Source organism: Arctopsyche grandis, chromosome 9 (genome assembly GCF_051622035.1).
Source record: "Arctopsyche grandis isolate Sample6627 chromosome 9, ASM5162203v2, whole genome shotgun sequence".
NCBI lineage: Eukaryota > Metazoa > Arthropoda > Insecta > Trichoptera > Hydropsychidae > Arctopsyche > Arctopsyche grandis.
In genome coordinates, this window is record NC_135363.1 from 24,368,637 (window position 1) to 24,389,971 (window position 21,335).

Below are 21,335 nucleotides of genomic sequence, written 5' to 3' on the forward strand. Positions count from 1 at the left end.
TAAATAGTTACAAATGAATTGTATCTAGGTCAAATGATTGAGATGTCCGATAGTAAATAAGAATAAGGAAATATAGAGACGTATGATATTAGGATGGAGTGCATTTGGTCGAATGAGCGCAGTTTTTAAATCCAAAATGACACATCACTTAAGGAAAAAATCTTCGGTCAATGTGTCTTGCCAGTGATGGCAAATCTTGATGTGTGGATGCGAAACTGGGCTATTGAATGCCAAAATGCTGTATAAAGTCCAACGCACTCAAAGAAAGTGAGGAGCGCTGTATGCTCGGCATGATGTGGAGAGAAAGACAACGGTTAGAAGAACAGACGAAAGAAGTGTTCGAATGGTAACCGAGAGAATGTAAAAGGGTGCAAAGAAGGCTATATGTAAGATGGGTGGATGTGTGTGGGGTGAGATTGGTGGAAGCGTCTCAAAACAGAAATGGATGAAAACGTGTTAGAGAGGCCTTTGTCCAGCAGTGGATGGCAAATGGATGTAAATGACTAAGTAAAATAAATGCGATATAAACACGAAATTGGAGTCGCTAGATCTTAAGCGACTTTGATTCCGACTCGTAACTTCACAACGGGATAAAAGTCAATCGAAGTACGTAGTATGAATCAAAACTGTAATAAAGATGAATAGTCAGCTATTCAAATTTTATACTGATAATAAGTATAGTTTAAAATCTAGACAATTTTAATAAAAAACCTCAATTATGCATAAGCAGCAATGATTTTCCGACAGGTCTACGGTTTTTTCGTAACCATTTAATCAAACACAAATAATATGATTATATTTTTCAAAGTAAATAAAATAAAGTAGAAGAGTGCTTATTTTTTTCATACAAATAAATCAATATGACGTTAACAAATTTAAAATTAAAAGAAGTATCTCGTCAACTTCAATTACTAAGTTTGTATTTAAGTACATCCGTTGGATCATAGGAAGTACCTCTGCCAAGATTAGTCTCGATTGCTCAAACGGTGTTTAAGTGTAGGTATGTACATACATACATACATATAATGAAACGATGTATGTATTTATGCATTTTAATATAATATTTTCATCATTTATAGCACATAAATATGTACATTTGAACATCTCTTTTTAAATACTGATTTTGCATAAGTAAAATATTGTATGTACCTACATATATACATACATATAAACTATCGCATTTTCTTTGTGTATCTTTGTGTATCTTTGTGGTGACATATCAATATTATCCAACGTATATAAAAGCATTGTTTGTATTTTATAAGATAATTATTCTGAAATTCTGTCTTTTGTGCTTTGTAAATTTATTATGCTTATAAATAAAAACTTGCTACTTTGCACTTTCTATACAACTCCTTGACACATTCGTTTCGTTAATTATTGCATTGTCTCCACATTCATTTGCATTCCAGTTAAACTTTCAAAGTCATTTCTATTATAATACGCAGAGAGACTTATATTCTCTTTCAATTAACTAGAATGTCTAGAAACTTCTTTTGGCATTATAATTTAATATTATATAATACATTTTGATAGAATATACAGTACTTAACCTTTTACGCACACGTATGTATGTACATATGTATACGTTATTAAATATTGTACCATTTAATTAATTAAAATACGACTTATAAATTTATAACGCTGAGAAATTTCAAGTCCTTATATTTAAGTATACTTACATATGTAATATAATTAGAAACAAAACAATCGTAAACTGATGCGTATACCTATTCAAACTCTTCAACTTGATGTTTTGTATGAAAAAAATACATTAAAAAAAGTCAAAAATATACCATTCGATTTCGAAAATCCTTCTCAATATAAAGCTGAATAATAAACTACAAACATTTACATTGAAAGCTTAAAAATAAGCACTTTTACTTCACTTATTCGTGCTGTATAAGTACGCTCGTCCTTCAAAGCGTCGAATTACGACACTTCAAACTTATGCGCACGGCTTGCACAATCGATTCTTATCCTGTTATATTATACATATTATGCACACTAAGTATAAGATATACGATATATAAATATTTTATTGTGGAGTGTGTGTGTGTCCGGCTGGCACTCGGTGTGTTCGTACGGAGATGACGCGTCGTCGCGCGATGCATAGATCAAACGAAATCCGGATTTCGCCGATGGCGGCTGCTCGTAATGGATCCATCGATCTTTGAGCCATCGTCCAGGGCCGTAACAAGGTATTACACTTAAGGCGGATTCGGTAGCCCCGGTGCCAATAACCCGTCGTCTCCCCAGCCGACACAAACCCGACAGGCGCCACCGATAAACGACACACATAATCGACCAGTCGTATTAATTATATATCGGTCGACGACATGTACAAATTCGAGGGGTCGTGATGACTTTTGGTAATCATTTTTGTACTGAAAGTGAGGAAAATTCTTGGAAAATTGGCGGCGCGGAGTTCGGCGGTATGGCTTGCGGAGTTAGGGTTGAGCGTTCAGATGCAAGATGGGTATTCACATACATATACATAGATTTATCGTGTTTTTTCTAAGGTATATGCCACAAAAAAGATTACCTATCGGCAGAAAAGTTGCTAGTCTCTGAAAAACAGCTACGACTGACAAATTGCAAACAAATCTCTATGTCTTCGAATATTTATGAATGTGAATACGTATTCTTAATGTACATAGCATTCAGTTTTAGAGGATACTGCTTCATTGTGAGAGTTTTCTTTCAAGTGGTTCAAGAGAAGAGAAAAATTCGTGAAAGGAACAGTTATACTGGGCAACAAAAAAATTACGTTTTTTACTTACCAGAGCGGAGACTAATCAATTTTTGATTATTTAAATCAATATTCAGATGTTTTTTCTATTGATTCTGATATTTTATTGCTTTGAAATACATATAATTAATTATCTAGTGAATTTTATAAGTCAAAAATTTACTAAAAATTTTTTTTTTGATTTTTAAAATTGGCTAGATGATTAATTTTACGTATTTTAAAGCAATAAAAATCACAATCTATAGAAAAAAAATCTGACTATTGATTCCAATACTCACTTTTGGCACAAATATACTAAATTTTGAATTAAAGGTAATAAAAATTATTGTCATATTCGAATTCAGTGGGTCAAACTTAGTAAAGATTCATTAGTTTCCATTCCAGTATTTTTTTTCTTGCTTAATCTTATTAGATTTAAAAGCAGTACTTAAATCGGACACATAACTGGACTGATGAAGCCTACAGACTACGCAATGTAATTTTCCTGGCATTCGAATGGTAGCTTATCAAGTTGCTCGGCTTTGGTTGGGTAGTAAGTCAGTTCCGTCATATTAAAAATAAAACAGAGGATTTACAATTGAACGTAGTAATGTTAAATTTGGAGATCCACAAATACATATGTATAATATATGTATGTTTGTAAGTATATACATATATGAGTCAGTACTAGTCTAGTGCTAGTCTGCATTGTCCTTTAGTGAATCACCGAGTCTATCGCTATGAAATTTATCAAAAAAAATAATAATATTACTAACCGGAAGTGTCAATTTACAATAATATAGATTATAAAAACGGATGTTGTCATTGTTCAGATAAACAAGTATCAATTATCAAATAACAAATATCAGTGCATAGATAAATATTATCACAATCGAGTGTTTTGACAGATACTCGTATTAGTTAGTACCATTAAGATTCATTTTTTTTTGTTCTTATGTTTCTGAGAAGTATCCTGAATTTATAAAGGAGCTGGATAGTACATATCACGTATGTCTAATAGCAAATGCAAGTTCGTGTCACGGACGATATACTGAGCTTGGATGTACACATACCTATGTAGATTTGAGGTAACAAGAAGAAAAACCAGAACTTTGACACACTGGACCAACTGATCGTTTCGCGACAGGCCGTCTAGTTAGTAATTACTGATCTTCTACAGCTGATTTCATAGTCATCATTGGAAGTTTTTCATTCTAGAAAATATCTTATCGGCCTTTTCATTATGATCACATATACATATTTATATGTACATATTATTTATTAAATGTTGCGGCTTTCGTCATGCTATTTATTCTCCTTACTGTCAACATGTTTTGAAAATATTATTATACTGTAATCTTAATATATAATTTCGAAAGAAACTATGTATGTAAGGTTTGTTGGTAACTTCGAAAACAATGTTGCTAACATCGAAAGAAATTCGATATGGTTACGATTCGATATATATTTTTTTCGATTCAAATAAATTTAATAAAAAAAAATTATATTTACTATTAGATTCACCGTGTTTGCGCTGTTTATATTACAAAAACTGAGCGAAGCCGGGTAAAAAAACTAGTATATAATATAATACATCGTCTTAATTTAATTCAGTTTGGAAATGTATTTACCATTTTACTATTTACCCAGATATTACCTTTGTTTTGGTTATATCTATGAGTCTTTGTATCATTTTGTAGGTCTATCAGACTCACTTATAATTTAATTTTCGATGCAATTGCATATATAATTATATCAAATGCTACCCTATCAGTGAATATATATGTTATAGTCGAAATGTATTTTCAGTTGTAATATATACCAACTGGCGTTTTAGGTCATTCATATTCAAATACAATTCAACTAGTAAATTATAGCTCTACAAGTGCAAATATGTACACTTTCAACAATGTGCACCAGTTGTAACAGTTAAGTTTTGACAGTTCCCATGTTTTTACGAATGCTTTGGAATTCAATAATGCGTTAATATTTGCTAGATATTACGAATAGGGTGATTAGTATCGTATTAAAATAACTATAAGAATGTTTTCAAAAAAAAATTTGACTTAATTTACTAGTCGAGTGACGTTTTCACGAAAACTTAACAACTCCATCTAACCTGGTACAAACTTATAGTTGAACTGTATTTTCAGTTGTAGAATATTTTAACCAGTCGGAATGTAATTCGCCATATGAATTAACTTACGTGGGTTGGACGGAATATGTTCCAACTAATCAAAATATATTACAAGTGAAAATACACTTGAACTATAACTGTAATTAGTATTAGATTAGATGGAATATATTCCTACAATGTAGTCAAAATATATTACAACTGGAAGATACACTTCAACTGTAACATATATATGTAGGTACCTATACATATGTTTATCATGGTAATTGGATTTTTAGTCACATTGCGACCGCCCAAAAGACAATTTTTGCCATGAAAATCGCGAATTCGGAATATTTGGCAATCGAGTTCTCGTTAGTATGATAATTATCGTTAGTATGATGGACTTTTCGGCAGCGCTTTGTGACCAACAATCACCGAACCATTTATCATATCATTGAATCAAACTTGCACATGCTCGCGAAGCTGTTTCAAATGCTTAATATGTACGTAAAGATCGTTATATTGTACTCATGTCAATAGTGGCCTTATTTCTATGATAATTTTCTTATTGAATTATAATCGTTGTCATATATTTTTTTTATTATTATGATTCTAGCCCCCCTGGTGTTTGTTGTTGTTTTACAAAAGTTGATATTTGGCCTGTGTCCCCAAGGTGGGGCACAGAGTCATTGGTTGAAAAATGCTTATTTAGATTACTGAATTTTCAGCAGCATCGACCATCCCACTCCAGTTGAACGTCCTCCTTCAGATGCTGCCGAGCACCTACATACATACTTATTAGTAAAAATGGGAAACTGTCTTCGAGATGACGTCGTATATACATATTAGCCGAATGCGACACGAATGCGCGCGCGCGCACATAATTTAACCGGAATCGAACGGTCGCAATTACGACCTGGTGGACCACACAAGGATGCCACAAGGATATCCACACACAAGGAGACCCGATCCTGCCTACCTACCATGTCCACCCAATAAGTCCCGTCAGTATATGGGTTGGTCGGAGGATCGTAATTGAGCTCAGAGTGAGTGGTATCTGCCAAACCAGCCGCCGGCCGTTGTAAGAATATGCAAAGCAGACTCCGGTCAAAAGAACCGCCCGATATACGCGCTCGCTCAGTATTAATTAACCGATTCCCACGCGCTACCTGGACCGCATTCACACATGCTGGCTGTGTGTACATATATACGCATTTATTTGTTACCGGCGATGTGGATAATTCCGCTATTTTACAATGCGCTCTGGATATCAACTGTAAATGTCGAGTGCAGCGGGTGCTTTATGTGTTGGATGAGGCTTGAGTGTTTCTCCATACTACTGTGCGAGCAACCACATTTGTATAATATGTATGCAATGTATACCTGCAAATATAATATATAAACCTGGGCTTTTTCTTAATTTGTTGACAAGAAGGAGTAATACACGCATGTTGGCAAAACCGGATTTAACTTCTCGTCGTCAATTCGTCAACTGTTGTCGTCATCAATCAATTGTGGTGTTCGCCACGTCTTCTTAATAACTCATCATCTGTATATAAATCAGCATAGCATCCAGTGGCGTGCGCTGAAATTCTCTCTCTTTTTGTCGTACAGCCTTACTTAATGTGCACGAGCAGGATACAAGAGGAACAAGCTGTTCCTCTTGTATCCTGTTCGTGCACATTAAGTAAGGCTGTACGACAAAAAGAGAGAGAATTTCAGCGTACGCCACTGAATTAGCATCCTTCATACTTTATTTTGAAGTTGCTAATATGTACATAGATCTGTTGCCTGATTTTTACATGTACGGTGGAACATTCGTCGGCTTGAGACTATGAACGGATCATGAATTTGACGTTAAGCTCTAGGATTGAAGCCAGGCTTATGTTCTGTTCGTTAGAAGGTTCGGTGATTATTGGTGACAAAGCGGTCGCCCAAGAGTCACTAAAATCTCTATAACATCATACTAACGAGAACTCGAGTCCCAAATATTCGGAATTCGCGATTTTCATGGAAAAAATTGTCTTTTGGGCGATCGTGATGCAACTAATAATCCAATTACCTAGTTAGAAAATATCTCATATAACCAGAGATCTGCGGACAAGTTTCTTTTGACCACAAAAAATGGTGCACTATTGTCAATTAATATTGTCAACCTTTTATTTTTGCTGTCTTGCTTTGTAGGACAATAATAATTGACAATAGTGAACCATTTTTCGTTGGGCAAAAAAAAATTGTCCGCCATTCTCTGCTGTGGGGTTGGAAAAAATCGTGTGGAGACCACTAAGGTACAACTAGGGGTTCTAAAAAATCTGGTTTTCGTATTTTTACAAATCAAAAGCCGGTTAGCCGGTTTTCACCGGCTTCAGGAAATTTTTATATTGCAAAAAAATTTGTAAATATAATACATTATGCAAAAAAATAATTGCTTTTAAAAACCGTCTTAAAAAGTAAGTATGATAGAAATTTTGTTTCAAGAAATTTAGATTTCAGCTTCTTTTCTTATTGACATAAATCATAAACATGACATAAATAGCCAGCAGCATAGCTCGATTAGTTTCGGCTTAGATAAAGTTGGACACGTCGATGAAGTCGGTGAATTCCGAAATTCCGAATCCTGAGCTGGCCGAGTAATTCAAGAGTGTATATGATAATATGAGACTAATGTCTTAAGGCGAAGACACACAGCACGGAACGTGGCACATGGAACATCGACAAGTTCTCCTACATTCCTTCAAATATGGGATACACCGTCAAGCAAGGATAAATACAAGGATACAATTTTACCGAAGACACTCCAGGGGGTCATTTTGGGGCGGGGCATGCTGGGCGGTCCATGAATATGTGCAAGGCACGGCTCATTTTTTTCACATGTTTAAAAGTATCTAAAAAAAACCACTGAAGCTATCAAGCTTTGACGTCTAATGATTAGTCACCGGAGCCTGAGGGGGCCGTGTATTGTTCAAAGGTTGTAAATGCATTGTTTAAGGTTTGCCGAACAATGGATAGCACTGTGACTATCCTACTTCTACTAATGATGTTAAAAGTTTTTTTTATGCATTTCCAAATTTATATTAAAACAATTGTGTGCATAGCTTCGATCACTGTCTGTTAGAGCCCTTAGATATTGTAATGGTAGTGGAAAAGAGAATGTTTATAGAAGAAAATTAAGTAAGACAAAGGCTCTATTGAAAAATAAACAAGTGTTGTAGTTGATTATACACATTGCTTGTAACATATCCACGTTGACATACAAATGCTGTCCCTTCGTTACGTGTGTTGATTCCAATTCATGAGTGATTCCTAGCTGTCGAGAATTTACTTCTAGATTACAATTACCTACACATAAGACAGGCACCTAGTAAAATGTTGTTTACGGTCTGCTATAATTATACATAGGAAGGTTAGTTAAATCGACCGTAAGTTCTGGGTATAACGGTTGGTCATGCAAATGTTTTTTCGACGACCAACGGCATTTAGCTGAAAGTGTCGTAAATTTAAGTACAAAATTAGCTCCTGGAATCGGAAATCAGTTGATATTCAAGAGTGCGATAATATTTATCGATTTTTTGTGTAATTGGTCGCTTTCAATACGATCAAATCAGGTGTGGAACTGTAGTTTAATATGTATCAGATTATTCAATGAATTATTGTTGATTGTTGATGATAACTTGAAAATTTACTTAAATTCTAGAGAAAGAGCAAGTAATACATTATTTATTGTATTTTTATTTCAATCGAACATGTATGTACATACATATGTACACTCGCCTTTAAAAATCGTTCCAATGCGAAGAGTGTACTAATACAGATACAATCAATACAAGCATTTTTTACAATGCGAATTCATACAAAAATCATCCACAGTTAGATCTAGGGAAAAATTTTTATTATAGAAATTGGTGAACATCAAGACGCCAAATAACTTGGAAAGGAGATGCTAATTTACAGAAACTGTTTTAATGAAAATCAGAAAATTTTGCAAACTCTTATAGGAAACTATCGGCATGGAGTCACAAACCAAGGTCTGGCAACCGGCTGCTAGTGGGAATCGAACCGTGACAACTCTGATCGGAAGCATAGTATGCTAACCACTAGTCCACGCTGCTGATGATGATATGATAAAATGATCTAAAATACACAAATGTGCGCTAAAATTAATAGCAAATCGATTCATTTCATCTCAATCTTTATGCAGATAAATTTTTGCATAATTACATTCATATATCTATATATGTAATATGTAAATATACTTGCTATAATTTAAATTGTTATATCGCATGCAAAGTGACGCAACACAACGCGACAAAGATAAAAAAAATGCAATTGAAAACTTGTCTTTGAATACCTACTACATTTATCCACTTAGCTAAGTACCACACAATAGTAATCTTAAGACATCTCACTTTTTTTATATGCGTTCCATTCAAATTTAACACACGACTGTTAAATGCAACGAAAAGTGCACAATGAATTTACCAAAAGAATAGATCAATGGTTAGCATGTAATGCTTTCAATTGTGTGGTCACGGGTTCTTTCCCTGATGTGTGCTGCTGGCCAGACCTTGGATATATGACTTCAAGGTCGATCGTTTCCTATCAGAGTTTGCCAATTTACCTTATTTCATCCAACAAATTGGCGACTGTCCTATATCTCTAGCGAAAATTCGAGTTATTCAGCATCTCGGTTTTCGCTGATTTGTATAAATGCTACAAATTTGTCCATAGATGTCCCTGTGGGTGTTAATCAATGTTTGTATTTGCCTTGTATATTTATAATATAATACTTACTATACTTCTGTACAATTTTTGACAATGTAGTGTTTAATGTAAAATATATAATTAATAGTTATGTATTTGTAATTAATAAATTCTTAATCTGTATAGCACAGCACACTCATCGCATTGGAGTAATCTATTAATACTGATGGATTGCATAAAAATAAACTACTGAAAACAACTTCCATGTGTTCAGTTCGCTGTGTTCAACAGTCATGCGTTCAATAGTCATGTGTTCAGTTCAAATTATTTCAAAGAAATATAAGATTTGATATGCCAATTTATAAAATGAATTAAAATAAAATATATAATATTTATTTGACACGTGCCCGAGGGTATACATACTTTCAAGACAACATTCGAGTCACAAACATAATAAATTTCAAGACTATTTACTATTCGAACGCACCTCACGTATTCCGACCTCATTGTTCGTACAAATATTCACCAAAAACGAAACTACTATCGTAGTCTGCTATACATATATACTTTCAAACTTTTATCCGACCCGTTTTTATGACATTATATTTAAATTTTAAGACACTATAGTCAATCATTCAACTCACACAGACACACACGAGCAAATGAATGAAGTGATAAAAGTTGTAGCACGGCGTTTGGACCAAGTTCAAAGGAGCACCTCGCCGTTGTACGACTAGTTCTGGATTTGAACTCGAGACCTTCGTTCTTCTTACAACCAAGACGAATAATATAAATATATTTTTTACCCCGGTGAAACCTCTTTAGCATAAGCCGCAACATTAGCATTAGCTCATTCCACTTTCGGCACATATAATATAATACAAACACACGTGCATGTCGCATGTGTTGGTATTAGACCACTTTTTTCACCATGTTTTGTTTTTTACGTATGCACGAATGTATGTGTGTGTGTGTGTATTTTATATTTTATTTGCTTTTTAGTTTGACACGTAACACCGGGCTAGACCGAAAATAGACCCGAATTTGTGACTCAGTTTTATGCTAATGCGCGTATAATGGCCGATTAGTATAGTCGAGAAACACACACGAGTCCATTATCGCGAAATAATTGTCCGCTTTTGTATGCGAAATATGTACGCATTTGCATGTTTGAATTCATCCGCGTTCGCTTTTTGATCGTTGCCGAAAAATTGTTTTCAATATTGTTGATTTGGCCTGATCTGTGAAGCTTCAGCTAAATATTAAAAAAAAAATTCCTCAGCTTGTATGTATGTAAATCCTGGTAAGTAAAAGTTTTGAGCTTTCCATCTGTTTTACAAAACGGCCGGTTTCTTACAAAAATTTTCTGTATTATTTTCGCCAATTTGTGAAACGATTTCATACAAATTTTAGCACTAGTACTTAATATTCAACAATGAACTGAATCATATCTAATTTCTTTTTTAATCTAGGTACATAGTTTTTTAGCAGGCTGTGCGATAAGTTCATATACGTATTTTTAATTCATATACAGAATTACCCAAGCTTTTTATCCATTTTTAATGAATCAACAGCATACAAGGAAAACAATAATTCTTTTTGTAGGGAGAGAACCTGTTTTTAGAATTTCAAAAATAATAATTGTGATAGGAAAAGCATGCGCCGCAAAAGCAAAAAAAATAAGTAGCCTTCATATACATATAATACACATTATTTAAATGTCAAAATCATCATTATTTGCTATTACCAGTAAATTTTTTTTAGAGTAGGCTAATTTTTTTTTTTAATTTTAATTTAATTTTTTCCACAATTAGATAGATATCATTGTGGTGTAGATTTGTTATTTACGGTCGGTTTTTAATATATTTTTGTATTTATTCTCTCCAAAAACCGGGCCCCTTCAAATAAAATGGGAATTTATCCCCTCTACTCCTCTCTCGTCAACCCTATCCATAAACACATCTTTAATTAAAAGAAAATGTATAGTGGACGATTATTTTGATCATAATTTAGAAAAATACTTTACAAAAGTATAAGATATTTATTTTTAAAGAAAAATTAATCGTTAATATTCCAAAAAACATGATGTAAAATAATTTTTTTACATCATGTATGATTCAAAATCATCATTTACATTGTTCAAAATATGAAATGTCAGAAAATTTCACGATGGATTGTAAAATAATGCAATATATCGTGTTCTAAAGCATATGTACTATGCAAATTATAAATTAAAATAAAATACTGATAAAATCCCTCACTGGCTATTAGGAAAAGTCACACCGCCTAGCAAACGGTCACGGACCGAATTTTGAGTGAATTTTTACTAAAAAAAAGCACATAATTTTAAAAAGTCCAACTATAACTACATATGCTGGTATACTATATAAAAAAATCACTTACACAAAAAAGTGGGTTTGAATTTCGAGCTATATATTTCGGAATTTTGCAATGAAGTCGAATCCAGGGCCTTAAAATCGATTTGAATTTATTAACAAAAAAAATTGTGATGATCGGTATGGGTGTGAGCGTGGGATTGGGGCCGGGACGAGGGTGGTGCACTTGAAGAAATCTGCCATAAAGTGTGTGGAATTACATGGAAACGGGTTCGAATCCGTGAGGGATAATAGCTGGCGCCACTCAAGTGGTATAACGGCGCTCGGAGACACTGAACAGTCGCTCGTTCAACCACTGACACGAGGTGCAGGGCCACATTTACATATTCGAAATCGACTAATTGTGTCAATGGACCTTTTCCATTTTTAAACCGTCTCCAACGAGTTAAATTTTCAATTATGTGGAGCGATTTGTGGGGTTTGACTCATCCGGTCAGTCGATTCTTCTCTATACAATACTGGATATATGAAAATATTGGCATGGAATAAATCATTGATTATCTGCAGCATAGCATGTATACTTATATATATACATACAATAGAGTACGAGTGACGATTTGAAATAAAATTAATAACATGGCAGGATTACTCATAGAGTCATGCCAGCTTCAAAGCTATGCGAAAATTATCGGTCTCCGTGACGGACCGGAATGTGAAATTACCGAAATCGCAAATATCGGAAGACAAAGATCGAAAATCGAAAGATCTTAAGTCGAAAGATAAAAAAAGGGTGCATGGTAAACGGTACATACTCACTTAATTTGCGCGAGCAGGATACAACAGGAACAAGGGGAACAGGCTTTTCCTCCCGTATTAATGTGCGCGCGCAGAATCTTTCGACTTAAGATCTTTCGATTTTCGATCTTTGCCTTTCGATATTTGCGTTTTCGGTAATTTCACATTCCCGCCCGTGAGGTAGACCCGAAAATTATACTATATACATAAATCTGTTAATATTTTATTTTATTTTTACTTAGATATATATAAAGAAGGCTTGACAGGAAGACCCCAATGCGCTTTCCTAGACAATTAATGATAAATAATGCAGCATTTTTATTACATAAATCACTGTATTTCAGAAAGCTGAAGAATACGAAATTAGCAATTAATCCGTTGAGACATCTATGGATTTTAGATTTTTACATAATTTTTACAAATTGTACATACATATGTACATTAAATATAGAAGATTTGTGACAGCAGGTAGGATGATTTTTTTGCCAATTTTGAGGAACCGTTTCAACAATGATCAGATATATTTGAACTTTAAATAGGTTTTTGAGCTCTTTTTCCTATTATGCTGTACATTAACATTAGAATAATATGATACTATGATTACTAAAAAAATTAAATTAAAATCGTAAAATAGAAAATGATCAGTAGATCAGTAGCTATTAAAATATATATAAGATGTATTGTGAACATTATTTAGTAATAATAAAAAGCATTTCAAATTCAAAAAATCAGATAAAATTGGCAAACTCTACTAAAAGCATAGCGGATGAATCATTGTCAGCAGAATTTTAGTGCTAAATTTCATTGGATAGGTCATGGCTTCGTAGTATTTTTCCGATTACAAACCCCCGATTGATTATATAATTTTTTTTAATTTGTATGCCTTATTAATAAGTGTTAAGAGATCGACAACCATTTGCCGTAAGCATCCGGCACCGTTTAGAATAATTTAAAGCATTAACCAGCATTTAAAATATGTAAATAAAATATGTGAAAGATAATTAAAGTTTTTCATTTCTTATATTATTTTGTTGTCATACTTTAAAGTAATATATACTATGGATACCCTTGATTAAGAAATCCTGAGATAAGTACAGGTGTCCTGAGATAAGTACAGTACAGGTGTACAAGTTGTCATCTAAATGATGATAAGTTTCTTATATAATATTATAGCTCCTGATTGTATGTGTATATTTGACGTAAATCGTTGTCTCTACGCCTCTACGGTAACATCTTATTAGAATCTGATAAGAAAACGAAACAAAATTGAATTCATATTAGCAGTAAGAATATGCAAACATTTATACATACATATGTATTTCGCATAATACGGTGGGTAATTATATTAAAAGCGATTCAGAACCGTCGAATATACATATATACATGCATATATTATATATCTGACTGCACCTCGCGAGAAGAACGAGTATTATTACTAAACGAGAAAACATTCAGATTCGGTAATAGCCTAATCCACTCAGGAATAAAGTAAACAAATAAAATAAAAAAACGGAATACTTGAGGGATAAAATTATAAAAATATATCCATTAAAAACAAATAAAACACATTGAATATTCACTCGAAGCACACACACATACTACGGCAAACTTTGGATGTCGATCAAAAGATCCGTCTCTAAAAGCATCTCTGTGTATGGAAAACGTCCATACATCTTTCTCTGTCTGTTCTGCTGTCGAAATGTAGTTGTGTCCCTTTTCCATTCTCGAAATGGACACAATCGAGGTCCGTGTCCGCGTCGTTGTAATGGATTAACACATTACAATATTAGGGACAATTTTCGGTCTTTTTTTTCTCCTCCCCGCGGCATTTTTTCCACTCCACTGTGCGGCGAAGCTTTTCTGTAAAACTGGTTCAAGTTCTCGATTTACATTTTTAATAATAACACTAAAATTTATCACCGTGAATTTAAATCGTATACTGAGTTTTATACCTTTTTGGCAATCATTCGTCTAAAGTGTGCGAAATTCGGGTACGTTTCCAAACTGATCTCTTCACATGGAATTCAACGTGTGCTTTTATAGACATCCATTGGCTTTCATATTTTTATTTTTGATTTTTTCTTTAAAAGGGTGATTAATATTCAAGTTTGATGCAAATGAGCATATATATTTTTTATGTTATTACTGCAATGACCGCTTAAATTTATTGACACATGTTTACGAGATCATACGTCCTTTATTTAAGAGGGCGCTCCTTTATTTCGCCACTCCGTCCTTAAGTATTATATATATATATGTACATATGTATGAATTTTATAAAATTGTCCTTTACTTTGTAAAGTCGAGTATCACCGTCATATAAAAATTGAAGGACGGCTACAAACTGACAAGCTTTGTCACTATAGATGGGTTGAAATTTTTTAATATTTCACTATTAAAAACTTTTCTATTACAAATCTTTGAATTTTCCATATGTTTTCCCGGATATAATGTCCCCAATGAACGAATATTTCCATTTGTGATCAATATGTGGACCAGTGAAACACCCAATTTAAAATATACATATATATGTATATTAGAAACGAGCATTTATACCGAATGCAACGTTGAAATGAGCTGCAGGTATACAATTTTATGAATTCCTAAAATACAAACCCGAGTTATTAAAAATATTTCATTCTTGTGAAAAATATCAAAATTAATGTCCATAACATATGATTGTTTTAAATTCTATATGCAGTATGCTAATTTTAATTAATAAATCATATGAGGCGTTTTTTAGTTTTATTGAAAAAAAGAAGCGCAGTCTTTTATTTTTTATGAAACAATTCTTTGTGTCCTTTTTTTTCTCCAAAAAAATATGGCCACCGTACTGATATCATGTATTATTTACCATATTCTCCTCCATTTTTGCTGTACCGGTTTAGTATATGTTTTATTTAATATATTTCATTTGAAATCATCATTCTAACAATAGACAAAAGTATAGTGGCAGAATGTTAGTTGGTTTAAATTCAGATAAATAATAAGTAAAATAGAAATTTATTTAAAAAATGTTTTATTTTTGACTAAATAGCGACAATTTCACTCATTCAGGTATGGAAATTTTATGTAAGATGTCTATGACGCATTTTAAGTATTATAAGGGATCGAAAGATAAGTATCATTAAAAAAAAGCACTTTAAAGCACTCGTTGACCATTTTTAAGTAAAGTGCCCAGGGCTCAAAATAGCTAAAAAAATTATAAAAGTATACTTTCTCGGAATGAATAAGTCATACCTGTCGAATATGACATACATTTTTTTGTACCTGTCGTCGTCGTACCTAATGTTAAAAAAAATCATAAAATATTTTTATTTTAAAAACACTATTCATGTACGGATGTTACTTTTTAATTTAAAAACACTATTCATGTTAGTAATTTCAGACGACTATTTCAATCAATGAGTAATTTTACAATCACACCGTCAACGACAAAATTGACAAGAAAATGTCGCACAAATCAACAATTCCAAAATATATCATTTTCGCATTCGATTATTTATTTATTAATCAATGGAAAATTATTAATGAATCAATACGAAATCACTTTGACGGTCACGTAAAATTTTTGGACTTCGATATTGAAACCCGGTAACGACAGTTTAATCTCAAACGGTATGCTTGTACGCGCGATATGTAAATTATTAAGATATTATAAATGCAATTTAAACGCGGATAATCTCGCCAAGAGAATTATATAGACACGCCACTGTCAACTAATAAATTTCGAATGACATAATAATAATAATCGTAAATTAATAATAGCTCTAGTTGAATCGGTGGCGCAGTGTCGCGTTGACACATCGATACGTAAACCTTTGCGCCAGTTTTCCTTCTTGTTTCTTTTTTTATTCTTGTTTTTTTTTTATTTTATTCAATAATCCTCAAGTTCGGCACTTTTAGAGGACGTTGTCGTTAGAATCCCGGCTTTAGGTCCGGCGCCACTACGGAATGGAGATATACAATATACACAAAGGACGGACCGCTCGTTTGGATCAGACTTAAATACACACATTTATGGATCGGCAAGCGATTAATAAAATCGACCAGGGATGAAGTTTTCCGTGTGACATTTTAAATAAATTTAATTAATTGGTCGGCGTATCGTCGATCGAATCCGTGAAATTTACTCGGTAGGATTCGAAGAATGCGGTCGTATTAAATCTTAATTAGATTAATCTATTCGGAAAATTCAGTATGAGAAGACATGCGCTTGAAATTTATCGATATTTGTGGTAGGATTCTTGTCAGGATATTTCGAATGAATCTTTTCAAAGGTTTGAAAGTTTTAATATCATACTGTACTACCGATATATACCGTGTTGTTTATCAAATTTATACAATAGGTTTTTGAGCTCTTTTACCAATTATGCTGTTGGCTAACATTAAAATAATACAATACTACAAATACCAACAAAAAATGTTAAAAAGAAAATGATCGGTAGATCAATAATAATTATAATAGATATATGTAACTGTAGAGCCCGGATAACCTAGGTGCCGTTTATTGTTCAAATGTTGTAAATGCATTGTTAAAGGTTTGCCGAACCTTTTTTACAAAGCATTTACAACAATTGAACAATAAGCGGCACCTTGGCTATCCGTACTCTAGATATAAGATATATCGTGAACAGAATTTATAAGCTATAAAAATCATTTCGAAGTCAAATTTATGCGCATTGAACTATACATTTTTATTTCCATCGAACATGTACGTACACTCGCCTTTACAGATCGCTCCAAAGCGGCGAGTATACTAATACAGATACAATACAATCAATACAAGCATTTTATCCAATGTGACTTTATACAAACATCATCACATACATATATGAAGAAATTTTTGCAGCAATTTTTGCAGAACCTCAAGACGCTGAATAACTTGATATTGGACAGGAGATGCCAATTTACAGGAACCGTTTCAATGAAAATCAGAAAAATGACAAACTCTGATAGGAAACGATCGAACTGGAGTCAAAAACCAAGGTCTGACCAACAGCTACTAGTCGGAATCGAACCGTGACAACTCTGCTCGAAAGCATAATATGCTAACCACTACTCCACGCTGCTGGTTAAACTATGATGCGAGATCGCCTTTAAAATATTAAAATATAATCGTTCAACTGATGTATGAAAGTTTAAATGTATGCGGTAGTTATTGACCCGCTTTCTTACGAAAAACATCTCCATAAGATACATACAATGTATATGTACATATATAAAAAAAAAATTCTATCAATTATTTTTTAAGGACAAAATTCGCCGAAAATATTTTCTTTTTTCGGTTGGACAAACAAGAAATCCTCATATTAGTTAATCAAAGTTGTCGTTGATAACCGATAATGGATCAATGCGATTTCTTCTTTTTGATTTAGGTTAATATTTCAATTGAGACGTGTTACTTATTCTTTGAGCTACTCTGATTAAGGTTTGTGACGGATTAAAATAAGAATTTTGGTTCCTTAGCTTTGGGACAATGTACCTGATCATAGTAAGTTTGACAACTTCCGATTAAATAAATTTTGATACACTTCTCTTAAAAATTTCGCTTTGTTATACTGAAATAAACGTGTGCTATTCATAATTGCTATCTATTTCATTAGAACAATTGTATATATAAATAGAGATAGAATGATTTGTAAACAAACCGAAAACTTTCTGATGCAATGATGTATGAAATTTTTCTTGGAAAAGATCCTACCGATGAAATACATTGAGATTCTAGACCTTTTTCATAGCAGTTTGTCGGAAAATTTACATTTTCCTAGTATTAGCGGATAGTAAGTCTGATTTGTTATATCGATTTAGTATCTGAAGTATATTATGGTTTTATTAATATACTGCATATTCAAAAATAAATGACAGAAATGACTACACGTCTTACTTAAAAGCTTGAAAATATCATATGTATGGCTTTTAATGTATACAATTAAGCTATGCGTCGAAAGGATGCTTGTATGGAGTCAGCCGTAGACGATTCTGATATTCTAATACAAGACAGAGGTAAAAGGACAATCGTGCCTTTAATCAAGTGCTATTTGTGTCCAGGTTCGAGCCACAGTTTGGGCAGCCCTGTCTGGGTCCGCACGCGTAATGCCTTACATGGAAATCCTCTCTGGGGCGGGTCTCGAGCCTTAATGCACTCCATTATACTAGCGTTATATACTGCTCATGCATTTCACATGCATATAATCCAATAAGACGATGAGAAGTTTACACCCCGACCAGAATATGTACCATCATATTACATATATTATAATAAAAAGTGGGGAAATTTGCTGCCATCAAATTGTCATTCGTATTAAAATTTCCGTCGATGTTGGAAATGTCGCAAAAAATGTGCGAAATGTTTCGTTTTTTATTGTCGTTGGCGCTTTTCATTCATACGATGGCGACAGACTCGAAAAAAATAAGTTTCGTCCGAGCCGGACAATAAAAAGGTTCTATATCAGATCTCATAAAAGTTTATTGTTAAAGGTTTTCTGTGTTTGCTGACTTACATAAGGGGGGTCCGGAAGTTCGACAACTCCCGTCTGACGAATATTTATTTATGCCTTCGATTCGCTAATTTGTCAGTTTTGACAGGGACGAATGATAGTTTTTTTATTTAATTATTCGCACTGTAAAAGCCTTGAGTTAATTATTAAAATCTACTAATTAGGATCCATATCTATGGAAAATAAAAATAAAATTATATTCCATTGACCGTTATTATTGCTTATTATATTGCAATTCAAAAGAATTTTACTAGGAATGTTTAAATACACGGGTAGAGTATTTCATAGTGAGTCATTAATATTATTTAAATTTGCATTGTTCTATTCGTTTGTTAGCGATACTCTCGCATTGTTGATCTGCGAAATTTAAATTGAACGCTTCATTAAATAACATTTTTATTTTTTTACGATTTTTTATATGCTAGATAACAGAAGTGTATGCCTACGTATACATGTAATATATACAACGGAAACGATAGATAGTATATTTGGTGTGGTTTTCTACATATTTATGGTTGGCAGACGACATTTAGAGCTGTCCCGTGAATGGATCGCAAAAAAGGTCGCCGAAACTCAACCAGGTGAAGAAAAGTAAATTAGGGTTCGGACTTTGTGCAGTCGACGATTTAAAAGGATATACTCTTAGTAATTTTTTATATAATATATTTATTTTACAAGATATTTTACTCTCATCATCTGATGATAAATAAAAGTATACAGTTTTGAAATGCATAAGTATATTTTTTAATCACAATATTGATAAGTATGAACAATCAAAACTATATTAAGGTAATAATATTATATTACTTCATTGGTAAATCATGGGTTAAAAATTGGTAAATCATGGGTTTTTTTTTTTTGCAAAGTCGGGTAAAAACGCGAAATGTAAGCGCTTACAACCTTATTCAGACTTTCACCACGTCACTGTAGTAAATGCTTGAATTTATTGGGAAAACCTAAGGTTTTGGGTTTTTATTTTTTATTTTCGACCTATATTTTTAATTCCATTATTTATTACCGACACCATTTTGGAGTAAGTATATTATTATTATAATATGTAATCTATATCTTACTTAATATTCGCTTTTTATTATTAAAACTTCACAGTAAGATTTACCATCTGCAGTTATTTTGTCACTAATATAAAATTAAAAACTAAGAATAATCGATTTAAGGTTCTGGAGAGCACCTTTTGGTGGTTGTTGATTACCTGCCAGAGTGGCTAACGGTTTCATCACCTGAGAGTGGGCAGGCGCCGGTACTAATATCATTGGCGTGTTTGTTGCTTTTTATGTCACTTTTTTTCAAAACAAGTCACAGGTCCCATTCTTAATGGATAATATTGGACTTTTGGCGAATAATATGTATATTTAGGTTTTTATGTGCACACCTCGTTTTAGATATATTCTATTATATAATTCGACACCTACATACGTCAAATGTGTCTAATTGCGTGACAGACATACACATTTTTCTTTTAATGATCGGTGTGCTAATTATATGAATTACGCACTTGTCTTCATTTATGATATATGTTATATATATATATATATATATATATATATATATATATATATATATATATATATATATATATATATATATATATTATGATATAATATATGCTATTAATTGAATATGTGTCATTTAAAAATTAGTCGTAATATAAATTCTTCTCATCAGAAATATTTGAAATATCTATAGGTTATTTTTAACCAGGATATGTGACCAGAAGAGTTTTTAAAAAATAACCTAAAATTTGTATAATAAAACAAGTTGAAGTTAACAATTAGGTAGGGGTTCCCTGAAATTTTATAAGATATTTCAAGCGATACCAAGTTGATATTCACTGACTTGAACACATATTTAATATGTCACGAATGATTATCCACTTATGTATTGTATATAAACATACATACGTATTATATGTAGTATCAAGCACTATTCATGTACCTACTTGAGAATGTTTAAGTAAGAAGTATGTAGTACATACAATATGAGTATGTACTTATGTATAACTTTAAGTTATAAGTATTACTTTTGATTTATTTTAATTCTAAAAACAAAATAAAATCAAGCAAATGAAGCAGTGAATTTAACTTTACAAGTAGGTATATATGAAATAAATTGATTACAGACTCAAAAACTTGTGTTAT